The sequence below is a fragment of the Rhinoderma darwinii genome, chromosome 7 (genome assembly GCF_050947455.1).
Source record: "Rhinoderma darwinii isolate aRhiDar2 chromosome 7, aRhiDar2.hap1, whole genome shotgun sequence".
NCBI classification, from domain to species: Eukaryota; Metazoa; Chordata; class Amphibia; order Anura; family Rhinodermatidae; genus Rhinoderma; species Rhinoderma darwinii.
The window spans coordinates 137,341,021-137,362,455 of NC_134693.1; positions in this window are offsets into that span (position 1 = coordinate 137,341,021).

Genomic DNA, 21,435 nt, shown 5'->3' on the forward strand with positions numbered 1-21,435 from the left:
CCATTCCTGGTTGACAAAAAAATGTCCCCATGGCAAGGAAGTCTGTAGTATTCTATTACAACCTGTGGTGAACGCCTCTAGGGTGTACCTTCACTGTCCTCATGATGAAATTTTAATAGGTGCCGTACCAGTGTCGCGTCTATAGGGGTCGCAGTGGTCACAATTCCGACTGGACCCTAAAGCCGGGGGGGGGGGGGGGCATGGCCCCCCACACCAATTGGAAGCTCTGTGCCCGAAGCCGAAGTTGACCCGATTTAGGAGCGAGGAAGAGTAAGTATATGGATATTGTCTGCTGAGCTTCTGTATTCAAGCCTATCATGTGTGATACGATCTTCTGAGCTGCTGTATCTAACCCTATTATATGTAATACTGTCTACTGAGTCAATGTATCTAAGCATATCATGTGTGATACTGTCTACTCAGTCAATGTATCTAAGCTTATCATGTGTGATACTGTCTACTGAGCCGATGTATGCAATTCTATCGGGTGGAATACTGTCTGCTGAGCTGCTGTATCTAAGCCTATCATGTGTGATACTGTCTGCTGAGCTGCTGTATCTAATCCTATCATGTGTGATACTGTCTGCTGAGCTGCTGTATCTAAGCCTATCATGTGTGATACTGTCTGCTGAGCTGCTGTATCTAATCCTATCATGTGTGATACTGTCTGCTGAGCTGCTGTATCTAAGCCTATCATGTGTGATACTGTCTTCTGAGCTGCTGTATCTAATCCTATCATGTGTGATACTGTCTGCTGAGCCAGTGTATCTAATCCTATCATGTGTGATGCTGAGCTGCTGTATCTAATCCTATCATGTGTGATACTGTCAGATGAGACGGTGTATCTAATCTTATGTGTGATACTGACTGCTGAGCTGCTGTTGCTACAAAAAAAAACAACAACTTGGCGACAGCATCCATTTGGTAAAAAGTTTTCAGTGTTTACCCGCACATCCCAATATACGTGTCGACCCACTCAGGAGTCTTTATTGGGCTGCTGTATCTAATCCTATTCAGCGGAGCAGCCTCAGGAGTCGCCATCTTAAAGATATCCGGTCTCCGATGTGTATATAATAAATATATATATATACACATACATATACGGAAAGCTCTGATAAGGCAGGGCAGCCAACAGAAGTTTTAATATAACCGGAGTGCGGATCATTTTTGACTCACCCTCATGTATATATATATATATATTTTTTTTTGGGGTGCCAAAACTTGTCTTGGGGCTTGTGCCCCTGATCTTTTAAGATCTTAGCAATGACCTCGTGTGCTAATGCTGCATCGTCACTTTAGAGAGCCAGCGATGCAGCTGAAAGTTTAGTACAAGATAGTAACGTCTTCGACTTGTATCTTATGATACGGCAGCAGTACCCCCACATGAAGTCCTCACCAAGCCAACGATCATAAGCTTTATCCAACCCCGATCATTTATTCTGATGAGAGTCAGGGTCTTTTTACACTGTCCAATTTTGGCCGTAGCAACGGGCGCCGATCAACGAGACACCATGTCGATCAGCGCTCGCTTGCTCCTTTCGCAAGGATCTATGATCAGTAATGTATGGGGACGAGCGATCATTGGCCCCTTTGGACCTTTACTCCTATTAAAATTTGATTATTGTATTTAAATTATAGACTACGCTCGGCAGTCGATAAACGGAAAGGTCGCAATGTGACGTCTGAGGAGCAGACGCAAGATGGGAGACAATATCTCAGGAACTAGACACCAATGTCTTACAATTGGCCTCCTACAAGATAATCTTGAACCGCAGGCTGTAATTATGGACACTTTTCCTTGACGTTTCCCCCATAGGTAGCTGTACTTGTTCCATTTTGGATCTCTTTCTCTAAGATTTGGAGGAACCATATGGTCACAGTTCAAACATATGGTCCCCATTGAGATCCGAGGGCGCAATACAAACATACGGTTCTCATTAGAGCGTTTTTCAGGTATCACCGGGATTTAGCGCTACAAAATGAGACGAGTTGGAATAAAACCTTCGTCTCCATTCAGAATATTGCGAAAAATGCTAATGTGGATCACAAGGGCCCGAGGCAAGGAATCTCCTTCAGAGCTCTCCAAGTCTTTTCTTCAAATATCTGTAGATATATTCATAGAAAGTTATAGGTTACAGTATATATCCAGATCAAATAACAAATATTAGAGGAAATTGATCAAAACTGGTGCAAAGAAAAAATGGAGTAGTCGCCCATAGCAACCAATCAGAATCCACCTTTCATTTTGCAGAGGTCCTTTGGAAAATAAAAGCAGCGACCTGATTGGTTGCCATGGGCAACCACTCCTCTTTTCATTTTATTTGCACAGTGTCTATAGATGTGTGGCCATTAATAAAGTCTTGTCAAGTCTGGTCTCGTATAATGGCTTCCACCAACCAGGAGATTTTAGGGTTTAAAGTGTAAAGTGTGGGGGATAAAACCCCAAGTCAAAGGGGAACGGTTTTCTTTACATGCAATTGTGCTTTTTTCTGCTGTTTTCTGCTGTTTCGTTTCCCCCACTAGGTGACGTTTGTCAGGCCCCACGCACACAATCGTATTTTTCATCCGTAATTACGTACCCATTCTTTTCTCTGGGCTACGGATGGGTGTTTACGGATGGGTGTCCGTGCCGTAGAAATGATAGAATATGTCCTGTTTTTGTCCGGAATTACGGCACGATCTCTCCATATGTCTATGGGCGTTTCCGTAATTACGGATGGCTACGATGTACATCCGTAGCCGTCCGTAATTACAAAACCGTTGCTACGCCACGCTAGGAGATTACCCAAGATTCCTCCCTGTATTTATGTAGGTATGCATTACAGATGCACTATGGACCATATTTGCGGACACCGTTCCGTATATGGCTTACGGATGACTTTAAATGACTACGGCTCCGTATTTACGGACAGTATTTACGGATGGATGAAAAATACGGTCGTGTGTATGGGGCCTCAGTCCGGCCACTGTATTGCATTGCCCTTGATATTTGTTTTGTGGGTTTACCACTCGGTCATTTGCAGACGTGGCGAGGGTTGCATGGCTTGTAAATTGAGGGGCGCCGTGGTGTTCGGGCTGGACGCTATTTTGGCTGCATCTCATCACACGGGAACAAACAAACAAACAAACAAACGTATGAACGTGTATTGTGTCATCAAGCTGGGGGCGGCGCTCAGTAAAAAAATGTCAGGGGGAGATTGTTGCGGAGATGGAGGAGGCTCTGGGGGCACTGTGAGAAGGACGACGGCGCTTATCGTTTGTCCTGAAGGGCAGCGAGCAGTGGGCAAGGGTTCCCCATTGCCTAGTGTCCATGCATGTGAACAGTCATGGGTGCGCGTGACTGAAGGCCCACAGAGCGGCGAGGGATTAGCAGCTATTTTGTGGCCTGGTTGGCCTGATCGTCCAGCAGTGGCAGCAGCCATTTTGTGACCTACTAGGCCTTATTGCCAGACCCCCATCATCAGGGATGGGCGCCATTTGTCCTGCGAGCGCCAAGTATACAGCAAGCCAGTCATCTTATCCTGCCTGATCGGTGCCTAGATTTGCGCTCGCACATTTGGAAGAACTGAATCTACTTATGGCTGCGTGCACCTGTCAATAAAAAGTTTGCAACTACCTCATGTCTTTCTACCATGTATTCCGCGTTGCACCCTTCACCGATCCTGTGGATTGAGCAGTTGTGCAACTGGGCCTGCCCCATGCCCAATACCACAGAGGTCCCAGGCCTCTCTTCCGACCTCTCAATACAGATGGTGGATCCCAGCACTGAACCCCGACCTGAAGATCTTCCGTGGAAGCTGAACATCTCACATTAAGTCGTTCGTATCACCCCATGGTGGCACCAGGTGACCCCGGACATCATCAACCCACCGCTGAGGTCCACGTGGTCCACTATTTACAATATCTGCCCCTCCAAATCTGCATCAAATACAGTTCTGGGATTCAGCTGATTGAGCGGTGGGTTGAGGGTTCCTTGGGTGGTGCCAGGAGCTCTAGGATGGCGGTTCTGCTGGAGAGCCGGGACGAGTACGGCAATGCGGTTTATAGAAGAGATTCTTTCCTTGAAAACTTCAATCTAAATCTCAGTTCTGCCAATATGAAGGAGTTAAATGTGAAGCGGCCGCTGCACCTGTTCAGTCTAAGTGATAAAAAAGCCCCTTTCACTTACAGCATTTAGTGCAATTAAATCATCTCTCCCACGATAAGGATCCTTCAGATTCTTATCTGATTTACAAGAAGGTTCAGTCAAGGTGCAAATGACAGACATTAAAAAGGCATTCAATACAGCGGCACAATGCAGACGGAGATCCAGGGATAAGAAATTGAAAGGGCTCAAGATGTTACGTCCTGAATTCAAGGCTTAGGAATTACTTGTTGTCGGGGTGATGTCTTGACATTACAGGAGGTTGATATACGGGTAATATCATAAACCACTGATTAGAAACACTGGCTGCAAACTGGTTCAAGAACGCACATAGACAACAGAGGGCCCCGTGTAAGAACAAAACATGGGCCCCTTGCTCTCCAATCGTAGATATTCCCCTTAGGTTATGTTCACACGGCAGCCTCGCCTCCGTTACGGCTGAAATTACGGAGCTGTTTTCAGGAGAAAACAGCTCCGGAATTTCAGACATAATGGCAAGTGCAGGCGCTTTTCGCTGCGTCCATTATGGACGTAATTGGAGCTGTTTTTCCATGGAGTCAAGGGAAAACGACTCCAATTACGTCTCAAGAAGTGGCAGGCACTTCTTTTTAACGCGGCTGTCTTTTTTACGCGCCGTCTTTTGACAGCGGCGCGTAAAAAAAAATGACCGTCGGCACAGTACATCGTAAGACCCATTCTAATGAATGGGCAGATGTGTGCCGACGCTTTAGAGCCGTATTTTCGGACATAATTCGGGTCTAAAACCCCCGAATTACGTCCGTAAATAGGGTGTGTGAACCCAGCGTAACCTTGCTCCAAAAATCCACCAGTGATGAAACTCATTCACTCAGTTCCTTATATGCAAACTATCAGACAGTAGATTCTGGTTGCAGCTTTAAAGATGGCAGAGGGCCCCTTAACCTGCTTGGCCCCTATGCAGCTGCACATATTGTATGTTTGCCCTAGAACTTTGTGCAACTGGGATAGGGCACCTAAGATAGGTGAAGGCCCAGCTCCACTAAGCCTTAACCCTCTTTCACATGGGTTGTGTGAACCTGTATGGGGCTCTACTCTCTACAGATACCCCAGAGAAGGGAGAACTAAATTAAAAGTCACGCCACCCTTCGGAAGGGAGGAAGAACAAGTGATCCTCCTCTGAGATGGGGGTTATAGTTGCATGAGCCAGTAACAGAACGTTGTTATGGAGCCCACAATGTCCTAAGATCCACCAACACTCAAAAGTTCATGGGATAGATCCGCCCCCGAGGAGCGCTGATGGTGGACATATTGATTGAACAGGTGGGATAAGCGATATAAGAGGCTGCCAGACATGGAGAGATGTAGACCCCTCTTATGTGGTTTAACAATACAGCCAGATAAACCAGATTATTAATCTTATGCTAATCAACCCAACAACAATAGTAATAGTAAACATCTCAACTACATGGCCGAGAATATGTGCCCCCTTTGATTTAGTGGGTGCAGTCCTTCAGTCTTCAGCGGCGGGCATTGGAAGAAGATCTGAGTGTATTGAAGATCTGAGGGACTTTTAACAAGGTAGTGCCATAAAATGCCACCTCTCTACTACATTTTTACCCTGCTCGGACTGCCCTGGTCACCAATAAAAAACATCTAGGAGCAAAAATAGTTCACGCTCACACGTTAACATGCAGAGCATAAAAATCATCTATCCCCAGTTGCAACGCTCAATACGAGGATGCAATGTCCGCAAAAGAGCTGCTCACCATGAACCCTATGGATTAGGTAGCCGTAGCTGACAAAATGCCGGACATTACCCCGAGCAATGCCAATCAATGACTGGAGTGGTATAAACCCTCATCATTGGACTGCATCCTGTTCCCCAAGAAATGCGGCACATTGAGTGATATAGCAGATGGAGTAAGTTGATCTCTCCTCTAGCACCAGACTGGTCCTTTTTTCCATTCTATGTGATGAAGGGGTGAGGGGGGCACAAATAGTTGTGAATTAATCTTATATAAGAATTCTGCCAAGTAGCAAAGTGATCTTGTGTCCCAATATTGTTATAACCTGGGCCCTGGTGGGGCAAATCCTAATCCGGGGTACAATTATAAAAATAATTGTTTGGGCTTTATTTCCCTGTCTGTAAATACGGTGTAAGTTTTATCGGCTGTGCGCTATGTTTTCGGAAATGGTCCCTAGACGTGCAAGAATTAGTATTTTCACCAAAAATCAATCATTGGGGTATAGAGTACGGAGCATAGGAATAAATGGCAGTAGTCACATACACGGCATCAAATAAATGTTTCAGACGCTATGACAGGTGTGAACGTTTCCCGCACACGGAGCGGTCGGAGCAGAACACAGTGAGTACTTCTATGTTACAGCTGACGTGCAATAAAATGTCACGTCATATAATGCGAGCGCAGCATTTCACGCTGTAGCAGAATCCTTGTACATTGCACCTCAGGTCTGACCTGGCATTAGCTGCCCAACATGGTGGAGTAAAGGTTGTATATCCCCGTGTCATTTCTGACCACACCCACAAACAGCATCGGGAAAAGTGACGGCCAGTTGTCATATAATTATTACACATACACGAGTCATCATCCAAGTGTATATGCCGAGGCGCCTATAGAATTTACAGGGCAAATGTATGCCAAAAGGGAGTCATGTTGGCAGATATTTGGCCTGGATACGTCAGGACCCCACAGCTCTAACTGTATTGAAAGCGTAGTCTATACAACTATATACAAAAGACCATATATGAAATTCTATATACAGCTACGTACATCTCTGTCTACACATCCGGCAGGGCCCGACACGGTGTGAGTCTAGCTTTAGATGGACATCACATTTCCATAAGAGTTCCCAGAATATCAGAACGAAAGAAATGCGCAAAAATGGAATAAAATACGAGAACGTGAAGGAAAAACAATATTATTTTCATTATTTCATTACTATTATTATTGTTATTATCAATATATTATTATAGTATTTTACTAATTACTTTTTTTTATTATTGTTAATATTATTTGTGTTATTATTTTAGTATTTTTACAATATTAATAATAATAAAAAAGTTAAATACTACTAGAATCATATTATATTATGAAAATAAATAACAATAATAACTATAAAAAAATAATAATTATTATTACTATATTATTATTATTTTTTATATTGCTATTGTTCTTACTAATTATTTTCATTGTATATAGTTAGAAATTATAGTATTTTAATAACTTTTTTGCTATATTGACCTATAAAATAATAATAATATTAATAATCTTGATAATAATAATAGTAATAATAATAAATAATAATAATAAGACTTTGCTCACAATTATGTTGAAGGTTTTGTTTCGAGCCTCCGTTGCAAATTACCGTACATCACTTTTCACGCATGCAGCGCCATTCTTCCTATTCAAACAATTGAAACCATGACGGATCCCGACGGACTCCATTGTGAGCTGTCGAGAGCGGTGATATTCGTTATACCATGGATCCGGGGGGCTACGTTGTGGCTCCCGTTATGAACGCAGAGTGTAACATAATAACATTATAATAGTATTATCAAATTATTATTGTTCATATTGATTATTTTTATTATTACTATTTTTATTTATATGTATAATCATAATAATAATAATCATAATAAAAAATGAAACAGAATAAAAAAAAAAAATAATAGATCACATAGACTCTTGGATTCTGTTCAGCATTTTTAATAGCCGCAGCGTCCCAGGGGCCTTACACTGTCGGGGGTTTGAGCAGTGCATTTAAAGAGTCAATGGTGCCCTTGAAATGTACTCAACATATATTGCTTTTGTGCTGATGAGGCAACAGGGTTCAGTTATTACACGGTTACTAAGAAGAAATCAGTCAAAGACATAATACAATGACTGGGGGATATTACACAATTCTGCCTTAGAAAATCAATTCCTATAAAGCCGCAATGACTGGCAGCTCCGCCTGCTGATGTTACTCTGGTGCAAGGGATAATCTAAACTGGCCGCCATAGGTAGCTTGTGGTTTATATGGTCAAAACTATAATAATCTGGAGTGAAAAATCAAATGCAATTGAAGTTAAAAGCAGTAACTACGAATAATGAGGCAAGATATCCTCATATACATTATATAGTCAAGCAGAGTCCTGGGAGAGGGGGGTGTAATATTGCATAACTAGGCAAGTTTTCCATCCTAGACTGTAAAGTTGGGTTACCACACATGGCGGGTTTTAGGGGGTGGCAAACTGGGTAATGGCCCGGGTCCATGTTTGCTATGGTGCCCCCCAGGTCAGGAAGGACCAAGCTAAAATCACCTAGTATTATTTAGCTGTGTATGGTGGTGTTATTTGGGAACTGAATCACAGTATTATGTGGGAATTATATGGCAGTATTTTGTCGACTCTTTAATGGAGTATTATTTGGATGCTGCATATTATTTGGGCACTATATAGTTGTATTACGTGGACTGTATAGGGTAGCATTATATTGGCACTATATGGTGGTATTATATGGGCTGTATATATCAGTAGTATCTTGGCACTATATGGTGGTATTATATGGGCTGTATATATCAGTAGTATCTTGGCACTATATGGTGGTATTATATGGGCTGTATGTGACAGTATTATCTTGCCACTGTATGGTGGTATTATGTGGACTGTATAGGGTAGCATTATATTGACACTATATGGTGGTATTATATGGGCTGTATATATCAGTAGTATCTTGGCACTATATGGTGGTATTATATGGGCTGTATATATCAGTAGTATCTTGGCACTATATGGTTGTATTATATGGGCTGTATATATCAGTAGTATCTTGGCACTATATGGTGGTATTATATGGGCTGTATATATCAGTAGTATCTTGGCACTATATGGTGGTATTATATGGGCTGTATATATCAGTAGTATCTTGGCACTATATGGTGGTATTATATGGGCTGTATATATCAGTAGTATCTTGGCACTATATGGTGGTATTATATGGGCTGTATGTGACAGTATTATCTTGGCACTATACGGAAGTATTATGCCATTTTTGGGCACTTTATTGTAGTATTATGTGGACTGTATATGGCAGTATAATCTTCACACTATATGGTGTCTTCTTTTAGGGTCTGTATATGGCAGTATGATCTTGATTGACGATGATTATGGTCATGGCTGAGGGGGCCCCATTCCAAGTTTTGCTTTGTGGCCCCCTGGTTGCTTTTTGCTCCTCTACTAACAGATTTGACCCTTTTTTTTTAAATTCAGGTTTAATCCATCACAATTCCATCCCCTCCAGCATAGATTCCCCACTCTCCTGCCTGTAATGGAACCTAAAGCACTGTTCATCCTGATCTTCCTGGTTCATGAACAGAATGCCAGAATGTTAGGCGTACAGGAGGCGTCAATAGAGAATACTGCGGAGCCGGAGGGTTTATTCAGACGGTGCGATTAAGTTGTGTTTTTTTTTTACCGTGACTGACGTAAAAAAGGTTATGAAATCACATGAAATCCGTAGCATTCTGCCGCAACTTTATGGCAGGCGTGGTAAAAAAAATAAAATTGACTTGAACGTCCCGTTTTAATATACCCTCAGACCGGCACTGAATAGGAAAGAGGCAACTCGTGCGAGGAGGGTCACTATAGAATGTATGTCATTCAGAGTCTGGGGAAAGCTGGGTGACAAACCCTATAAAGGTAAAGGGACTTGTACTAACATTTAATATTGGGACGATAGGAGCTCTGCGACCATTTCCTAAGAAACCCAGCAAAATAAAAATTAAAAAAATGAACGCTTGCTTTTAACCCCTGTGACGGCTTCCTTTGATTCGCCGCCTTGTCAGCGCTGCCACAACACATCAAAAGGTGCAAATCGCAGCAAAAGTCGGTAACAAGTGAAAAAACAAAAAAGAGGATTTTCAAAAGGGAGATTGAGCTGCCTGGATCCCCTTTCATAATGCATCGAGCCTTTGTGCGTGGCTTCAATCCTGCAATATTGGGCGCATATTAAATGGTGGTTCGGAGGCATTTAGCTTTGTTTCCAGGGGCCAAAGTTCACTTGTCAAAACCTGTTCCAAACACACTAATCAGAAGCATATGCGGAGCCCGTGCAATTAACCTGCCGTCCCCCAGCCGAGCGCCTTCTCCGCGCCTCATTATTTTACGCTACTCTTATTTCTCCATTAATTGTAGCACGTGCTCAGTACAGACGCGGCGAGGGGAGCGGGTAGTGGGGGGTGGGGGGGATTTGTAAACACCCACGCAGTATATAGATATTTCTTTTTTTTTCGTGCGGTTGTTTTAAATCCTAAATAGGAATCTACGTGACTTCTCTGCTAATTGCACAAATACATAGTGAAAAAAATATTTGTGCAGCCGCTACGCTTTAACTGGGCGATACAACCTTCCTCGTACACAGCGCTACGGTGCCATTAAAGTTGTTAGCGTGAATCCAGATTGTACGCAAGATGTGTCAGATCCGAGGCGATCGTGAAATAAATACCATTATTTCTGCCTGCTCATTAAGGATGACCACATCTGCTGCAGGAGCCGCATAGGCAGACTGGTATTTATCAAGGTTTAACGGAATTAGTGCTCATTTAAAAGAGTCTGAAGGCGAAAAACTTTTCCTTTACTTAAAGAGCATTTACACCTTAAAGGCCACGTACAACTTTGATATCATTTTATTGTTGTTTTTTTTTTTTATAAAAATGTCTATCGGTGTCTTTTGTGCAACTTGGTAATGACTTTTTATTAAAAATTATTTAAACTTTTTGAGATACAGCTGCTTTGTATTCGGTCTATAGAGCAGCTGTAACGTGCGCTGAGACCTGAATCCGTCAGGTCAGCGGGACTTGACGGGTTCAGTGACAGCGCTTCATAACTTAGATGTGATCGATAACAGCTCGATCCTACGTGTCAGAGACACAGGACCCGCTGACACCGAACCCGTCAGTCCCGCTGACCTGACGGATTCAGGTCTCGGCGCACGTTACAGCTGCTCTGTATACAGGATACAAAGCAGCTGTATCTCAAAAAGTAAAAATAATTTTTAATAAAAAGTATTTAGAAAATTGCAGAATACACACTGATACACATTTCTTTTAAATATATATATATGTATATATATATATATATATATATATATATATATTGTAATGACGGGGGTGGGGAGACAGACAAGTGAGCCCTAATCTACCCACCACTCAGTCCCTGCCTACTTGCAACGACCCGCCCTAGGCGACAGGGTACAACTGGGCGACGGTCCCTACGCTCAATAAGTGCACAACAGACAAACAGACAAGGGTACACAGAGCTAGGGGGAGAAAGGGGCAACACCGTGAGCAACAAGAGAAGTGAACAAGCCGAGTCAAACCAGGAGAGTACGAGGTGCCAAACGCAGAGCAGAAGAGTAGTAAACAAGCCGAGTCAAACCAGGAGTGTACGAGGTACCAAACGCAGAGCAGAAGAGTAGTCAGCAAGCCAGGGTCAATACGAAGCAGGGACAATGGTACAAGAAGCTGCAGCAGGGCCAGGAAACCAAACGAGAAGAAATCACAAGCAAAGGAGGAACAGGAAAGGCAGGTATAAATAGACAGAGGGCGGGAGCTAGCTCCGTCTGGCCAGGCTGTGATAGGTTCTCCCACTCCTAAGCCTGCCATCCTGAGTGGTGGAAGATGGAGTCAGTCTCACAGACATAGAAGCAGGTGCAGACTGATTATCTATGGGCGTTAACCCCGAAGCTGTGCCTGGCAGATCCTTTACATATATATATATATATATTTTAAAAAAAAGAAATAAAAAAAGATTTCAAAAAGATGTACATAGCCTTTGAAGACAAAAGGAAAACAAAAGGACTGCCTTTGTACCACCATGTATCACTGTGTTGCTTTTAGATCCACTATTCTGGGCGGATTAATTTCATTATATATCTTTATTACCATGGCTTTCTGATACAGAGCTCCAAATCCCCTGCATAGACATAGGGGCAGATTTACTAAGACTGGCGTTTTATATTTACGTCAGTTTTAGCCATCTGCTCCGCTGGAGTAAGATGAAAACAAATTATTAAGAAGTGCACGCCTCTTAGGAAATCTGTCGCATCTTCCCGCTGGCCATGACTGCAGTGTGCCATCTATTCCCACCCCCTAATCGGACATAAAAAAAAAAAAATGATACTTACCTCACCGCTCCTCTTCACTTCCCCCCTCAGGATTCCAGCGCGGCTCATACAAGTTCCTAACGCTTATCGGCATCATTATGTTGTATTAGTCGTGTATTTTTTTAAATTTGATTGTCCAGAGGAGCAAATGGGGGTTGGGGGAGTAGTGTGATAGTGTCAGGGATCATTACTATGTATATTGTTTGAAAAATATTATCCTCACACATATGTATATACATTTCAGTTCTTTGTGTAATATACTGATATATAATAAGTTCTTTGTTCATGTCGGACACACCTATGGAAGACACCGCCCCCTGGAATGCAAGAAGAGTGTGCATAAGAATTTGCAGCTGAGAAGCCGGTGGGGGGCTTGGGCACTCCCACATCTCTAGGGAGGAGGCGTCTTTTTCTGTGTTTCTTTGTTCTGAATAAAGTTTCAGTCTTCCTCCTGGCTGACTGAGGGAAAGATGCCTACCAACATTACTCTGTGTGGTGTACTTTTTTCCAGGAATGCCTTCAGCTTTCAATTTACAGAGGTGGTTATTCGGTGTGAAATACGGACCTGACAATAGGGGGTGGCAAGGTACGACAGAGTGAAATCAGCCCCAGTTGGGTGTTGGCGTAGATTTCCACTATAGTTTACACCATAATTTGTTGGGCCGTGTGACATTTTTGGAAGTCACGCCTCCTTTCCACAAGTGGCGAAGGTGGCGTAAAATTTGCAACTTTTTTTTACCCTTTTGCGACTTTTCTATGCCAGATAACTGGCGTAGAAAGGTTGATAAATTCCCCCATAGAGTGTCACCCACCTCTCCTAGTGCCCGCACAATGTAGTGTTAAGGTGCCCAATCTACCTCAACGTCCTCATGTGACATAGATGTGAATGGGTTTATTGAAACTACAGCATGTCCTGTCCATCGGGCCCATAGGGCAAAAAAGTGGAGCGCCAGTTATAAATAGGGTCCTGATTTCAGTGTTGGTCTTGCAAAGTTCCTTTAACTACTGGCTATAAAAGGGTTAATGTTGGTCTAACAAGGGTTCCGTTCAACCTGCCCTGACATTTCTACGCCACCACAGATATATGTGAAGTCATTCCTCCGGCAGCCCCCTCCATATCCCAGAACATCGGCCATTACCTCCAAAAATCTCCCCCCCCCCCCGGGCCCACCACCAACGATCAAGAGTCATTTTTAAAAGAAGAATTAAATGGAGCCGCTTAATTTCCCCCCTAGGTGCGACTATCTTAAATGCCATCTTAAATTGATCCGTTGAGAGTTTAAATCAGTGTGAATTATATTTTTAAATATTCAGTATTTCTAGGACGAATATTCCTTCTGATTTTAGACTCCCACATGGTACATATCAAAAAGCACCAATTCCTCGGCCCCAGGACCGCGTCACCAGCTGTTTAAAAGCTCAATTTAAAAGACGACTCTCAGGAAGCAACGTTCACCCCCATCATCCACTTTTCCAGTAGCAACCTTTTAGAGGTCGTCTCTTGTCTTTTTGAAAAATTCCGGGGGAAAGAAAGGGGTTAAATGTTGCCAAGTGTGTCCAATTATCATTTCAAACCGAATGGATGCCATGAAGAGCGGCTGCCATATTGCTTGAAGCGAGGAGAATCGGGAGAGAATATACAACATCGGAATAGACTGACATCTGCTATCGCACACTACAAGCTGTTCTTATATTATTTCCAAACAGGGGTTTACAGGAAGAAGCCAAAGGCCAGATAGAGCTCGCAGGCGGAGAACCAAGACGCGGAATCTCTATCGACGTAGCTTTTGCCATTTATTAACTGATGTTTTTCGGCTCTGAACCAGCAGCAGAATACTACCCCATGTTCACTCTGCAGCTCTAGTCTAACATGACCTCAAATCCAAAAACATCATAAAATTATTTTTGTAACATTTTTTCGGCTGATACCACTGGCATGGATTAATCTTTCACTGACCTTACCCTATGCTAGTGACCTTGACGCGGACATCCACTTGACCTGAAACCTAATTTGTGCAATATCTATCCTTGACCCATTGTATTCGACTTGTCACCAACCCCTATATAAGACCTGTCAATACCTTGTAGCAAAATCCATACCACCTTGTTGGGGTTCTTGGTGTAGATAAAGGGACATGTAAGACTAAGTCTAGCCACTGTCATTCCTACAATGGCACGGAGGGTGCACTTTCTTACGCCTTTTAGATCAGGCCACACAGGAGACATTACAACTGTTTGCTGCTCATGTACCTCCAGGGACAGAATAAGGGGTGGGCAGGTCAACTATGGTTCACTTATATCCCCTGGCTAGAAGGTAGCACACAATGCTCCATGTATTGGGCTAATCACAAAAAAGGAAGCGGATATCAGATGAATCCTAACTCTATGTAAAGTAATGGAACGGTTCTCAAATGACAGCCGCTCCTAATTTATGTATACAGTGTTCTAAAACTTGAATTAGTCATTCAAAAGATCCACACACCTTATACTATAGTAACAACTATAAGACTTACTTAAAATGTTAGATGAGAAGTCCTCACTCTTTAGAAAGTAATCGAGCAGTTATCAGATGACAGCCGCTCCTGATTGATCTATGCAGCATTCTAAAACCTTTTTCCGTCATTCAAGAAATTTAAAACAACTTATACCCTAGTAACAGCTACTAGTTTTTCTTTTATTGTTGTAGGAGAGGTCTTTACGCTCTCTCTAAAGCATTAGAACAGTTCTCAGATGACAGCCGCTCCTGCTTTATCTATACAGCTGTACACCTTGAACAGCAATTCAAGAGATTCATATATCTTATACTTTAGTAACAGTGAATAGATTTTCTTTCAAAGTCGTATGAGAGGTCGTCACTCTCTAGACAGCAAAGGACCAATTCTCAGATGACAGCCGCTCCTGGTATATCTCTAGAGCTGCTCTAGCACCTTGATTAGCCAAGAGATTCACACACCTTAAACACCATTAATAGCTTCTATATATTTATTAGATATCCGATTCGAAGTCCTCACTCTACAAAATGTAATGGAGCAATGGGGGCATTTGAAGTTTGGCTATAGGGGGTATGCTATGCCCCTCAGTAGGATGAAAGTTGACAACCGGAGCTCGTTGAGGAATCCTATGCTCACAGCATAACTAACCTTAGAATCCGGACCTGCAAGATAGCTAGACATAACAAAATTTACCCTTTGAGATCTAGAACAATGTCCAAATTGGAAGAAAATATTATTTTGCTGTAAGAAAGCTGTTATTAGGTTTCCAGCAACAGGTATTCTTATAGGATCGTAATGTCTGATCATGAAAGTTATTTATTTTCAGCAGAGGATGAAAGTTCCATGACCAGATCTGATGGATACTTATCTCTATCATTTCTAAACCGGGTCCTAGGTGATTTAGAGCCTCTAACCCAAGTGCTACCCATCCATTCACCAGAGTATTAACGCTATAATTTCATGGATATTATCACTATATACAAGATGTATAACTTATACCAGCTGTACATATATAATTATATACAGAAGATACCCAGTTTATACCAGCATGCTCCATATCACTATATACAAGAAGATGTGTAACTTATACCAGCTGTACATATATAATTATATACAGAAGATACCCAGGTTATACCAGCATGCTCCATATCACTATATACAAGAAGATGTAGAACGTATATACCAGCTGTACATATATAATTATATACAGAAGATACCCAGGTTATACCAGCATGCTCCATATCACTATATACAAGGAGATGTATAACTTATACCAGCTGTACAAATATAATTATATACAGAAGATACCCAGGTTATACCAGCATGCTCCATATCACTATATACAAGAAGATGTATAACTTATACCAGCTGTACATATATAATTATATACAAGAAGATGTATTACTTATACCAGCTGTACATATATAATTATATACAGAAGATACCCAGGTTATACCAGCATGCTCCATATCACTATATACAAGAAGATCTATAACTTATACCAGCTGTACATATGTAATTATATACAGGTGATACCCAGGTTATACCAGCATGCTCCATATGACTATATACAAAACGATGTATAACTTATACCAGCTGTACATATATAATTATATACAGAAGATACCCAGGTTATACCAGCATGCTCCATATAACTATATACAAGAAGATGTATAACTTATACCAGCTGTACATCTAGAATTATACACAGAAGATACCCAGGTTATACCAGCGTGCTCCATATCACTATATACAAGAAGATGTATAACTTATACCAGCTGTACATCTATAATTATATACAGAGGATACCCAGGTTATACCAGCATGCTCCATATAACTATATACAAGAAGATGTATAACTTATACCAGCTGTACATATATAATTATATACAGAAGATACCCAGGTTATACCAGCATGCTCCATATCACTATATACAAGATGTATAACTTATACCAGCTGTACATATATAATTATATACAGAAGATACCCAAGTTATACCAGCATGCTCCATATCACTATATACAAGAAGATGTATAACTTATACCAGCTGTACATATATAATTATACACAGAAGATACCCAGGTTATACCAGCATGCTCCATATCACTATATACAAGAAGATGTATAACTTATACCAGCTGTACATATATAATTATATACAGTAGATACCCAGGTTATACCAGCATGGTCCATATCATTATATACAAGAAGATGTATAACTTATACCAGCTGTACTTATATAATTATATACAGAAGATACCCAGGTTATACCAGCATGCTCCTTATCACTATATACAAGAAGATGTATAACTTATACCAGCTGTACATATATAATTATATACAGAAGATGCCCAGGTTATACCAGCATGCTCCATATCACTATATACAAGAAGATGTATAACTTATACCAGCTGTACATATATAATTATATACAGAAGATACCCAGGTTATACCAGCATGCTCCATATCACTATATACAAGAAGATGTATAACTTATACCAGCTGTACATACATAATTATATACAGAAGATGCCCAGGTTATACCAGCATGCTCCATATCACTATATACAAGAAGATGTATAACTTATACCAGCTGTACATATATAATTATATACAGAAGATACCCAGGTTATACCAGCATGCTCCATATCACTATATACAAGAAGATGTGTAACTTATACCAGCTGTACATATATAATTATATACAGAAGATACCCAGGTTATACCAGCATGCTCCATATCACTATATACAGGAAGATGTATAACTTATACCAGCTGTACATATATAATTATATACAGAAGATACCCAGGTTATACCAGCATGCTCCATATCACTATATACAAGAAGATGTATAACTTATACCAGCTGTACATATATAATTATATACGGAAGATGCCCAGGTTATACCAGCATGCTCCATATCACTATATACAAGAAGATGTATAACTTATACCAGCTGTACATCTATAATTATATACAGAGGATACCCAGGTTATACCAGCATGCTCCATATCACTATATACAAGAAGATGTATAACTTATACCAGCTGTACATCTAGAATTATACACAGAAGATACCCAGGTTATACCAGCGTGCTCCATATCACTATATACAAGAAGATGTATAACTTATACCAGCTGTACATCTATAATTATATACAGAGGATACCCAGGTTATACCAGCATGCTCCATATAACTATATACAAGAAGATGTATAACTTATACCAGCTGTACATATATAATTATATACAGAAGATACCCAGGTTATACCAGCATGCTCCATATCACTATATACAAGATGTATAACTTATACCAGCTGTACATATATAATTATATACAGAAGATACCCAGGTTATACCAGCATGCTCCATATCACTATATACAAGAAGATGTATAACTTATACCAGCTGTACATCTATAATTATATACAGAGGATACCCAGGTTATACCAGCATGCTCCATATTACTATATACAAGATGTATAACTTATACCAGCTGTACATATATAATTATATACAGAAGATACCCAGGTTATACCAGCATGCTCCATATCACTATATACAAGAAGATGTATAACTTATACCAGCTGTACATATATAATTATATACGGAAGATGCCCAGGTTATACCAGCATGCTCCAGATCACTATATACAAGAAGATGTATAACTTATACCAGCTGTACATATATAATTATACACAGAAGATACCCAGGCTATACCAGCATGCTCCATATCACTATATACAAGAAGATGTATAACTTATACCAGCTGTACATATATAATTATATACAGAAGATACCCAGGGTATACCAGCATGGTCCATATCATTATATACAAGAAGATGTATAACTTATACCAGCTGTACTTATATAATTATATACAGAAGATACCCAGGTTATACCAGCATGCTCCATATCACTATATACAAGAATATGTATAACTTATACCAGCTGTACATATATAATTATATACAGAAGATGCCCAGGTTATACCAGCATGCTCCATATCACTATATACAAGAAGATGTATAACTTATACCAGCTGTACATATATAATTAAATACAGAATATACCCAGGTTATACCAGCATGCTCCATATCACTATATACAAGAAGATGTAGAACTTATATACCAGCTGTACATATATAATTATATACAGAAGATACCCAGGTTATACCAGCATGCTCCAAATCACTATATACAGGAAGATGTATAACTTATACCAGCTGTACATATATAATTATATACAGAAGATACCCAGGTTATACCAGCATTCTCCATATCACTATATACAAGAAGATGTATAACTTATACCAGCTGTACATATATAATTATATACAGAATATGCCCAGGTTATACCAGAATGCTCCATATCACTATATACAAGAAGAGGTGTAACATATAACAGCTGTACATATATAATTATATACAGAAGATACCCAGGCTATACCAGCATTCTCCATATCACTATATACAGGAAGATGTATAACTTATACCAGCTGTACATATATAATTATATACAGAAGATACCCAGCTAATACCTGCATGCTCCATATCACCATATACAATAAGATATATAACTTATACCAGCTGTACATATATAATTATATACAGAAGATACCCAGGTTATACCAGCATGCTCCATATCACTATATACAAGAAGATGTGTAACTTATACCAGCTGTACATATATAATTATATACAGAAGATACCCAGGTTATACCAGCATGCTCCATATCACTATATACAAGAAGATGTATAACTTATACCAGCTGTACATATATAATTATATACAGAAGATACCCAGGTTATACCAGCATGCTCCATATCACTATATACAAGAAGATGTATAACTTATACCAGCTGTACATATATAATTATATACAGAAGATACCCAGGTTATACCAGCATGCTCCATATCACTATATACAAGAAGATGTATAACTTATACCAGCTGTACATATATCATTATATGCAGAAGATGCCCAGGTTATACCAGCATGCTCCAAATCACTATATACAAGAAGATGTAGAACTTATACCAGCTGTACATTATATACAGAAGATACCCAGGTTATACCAGCATGCTCCATATCACTATATACAAGAAGATGTAAAACTTATACCATCTGTACATATATAATTATATACAGAAGATACCCAGGTTATACCAGCATGCTCCATATCACTATATACAAGAAGATGTATGACTTATACCAGCTGTACACATATAATTATATACAGAAGATATCCAGGTTATACCAGCATGCTCCATATCACTATATACAGGAAGATGTATAACTTATACCAGCTGTACATATATAATTATATACAGAAGATACCCAGGTTATTCCAGCATGCTCCATATCACTATATACAAGAAGATGTATAACTTATACCAGCTGTACATATATAATTATATACAGAAGATACCCAGGTTATACCAGCATGCTCCATATCACTATATACAAGACGATGTATAACTTATACCAGCTGTACATATATAATTATATACAGAAGATACCCAGGCTATACCAGCATGCTCCATATCACTATATACAAGAAGATGTAGAACGTATATACCAGCTGTACATATATAATTATATTCAGAAGATACCCAGGTTATACCAGCATGCTCCATATAACTATATAAAAGATGATGTATAACTTATACCAGCTGTACATATGTAATTATATACAGAAGATACCCAGGTTATACCAGCATGCTCCATATCACTATATACAAGAAGATGTATAACTTATACTAGCTGTACATATATAATTATATACAGAAGATACCCAGGTTATACCAGCATGCTCCATATCACTATATAAAAGATGATGTATAACTTATACCAGCTGTACATATGTAATTATATACAGAAGATACCCAGGTTATACCAGCATGCTCCATATCACTATATACAAGAAGATGTATAACTTATACTAGCTGTACATATATAATTATATACAGAAGATATCCAGGTTATACCAGCATGCTCCATATCACTATATACAAGAAGATGTATAACTTATACCAGCTGTACATATATAATTATATACAGAATATACCCAGGTTATACCAGCATGCTCCATATCACTATATACAAGAAGATGTATAACTTCTACCAGCTGTACATCTATAATTATACACAGAGGATACCCAGGTTATACCAGCATGCTCCATATCACTATATACAAGAAGATATATAACTTATACCAGCTGTACATATATAATTATATACAGAAGATACCCAGGTTATACCAGCATGCTCCATATCACTATATACAAGAAGATGTATAACTTATACCGGCTGTACATATATAATTATATACAGAAGATGCCCAGGTTATACCAGCATGCTCCATATCACTATATACAAGAAGATGTATAACTTATAACAGCTGTACATATATAATTATATACAGAAGATACCCAGGTTATACCAGCATGCTCTATATCACTATATACAAGAAGATGTATAACTTATACCAGCTGTACATATATAATTATATACAGAAGATACCCAGGCTATACCAGCATGCTCCATATCACTATATACAAGAAGATGTAGAACGTATATACCAGCTGTACATATATAATTATATTCAGAAGATACCCAGCTTATACCAGCATGCTCCATATCACTATA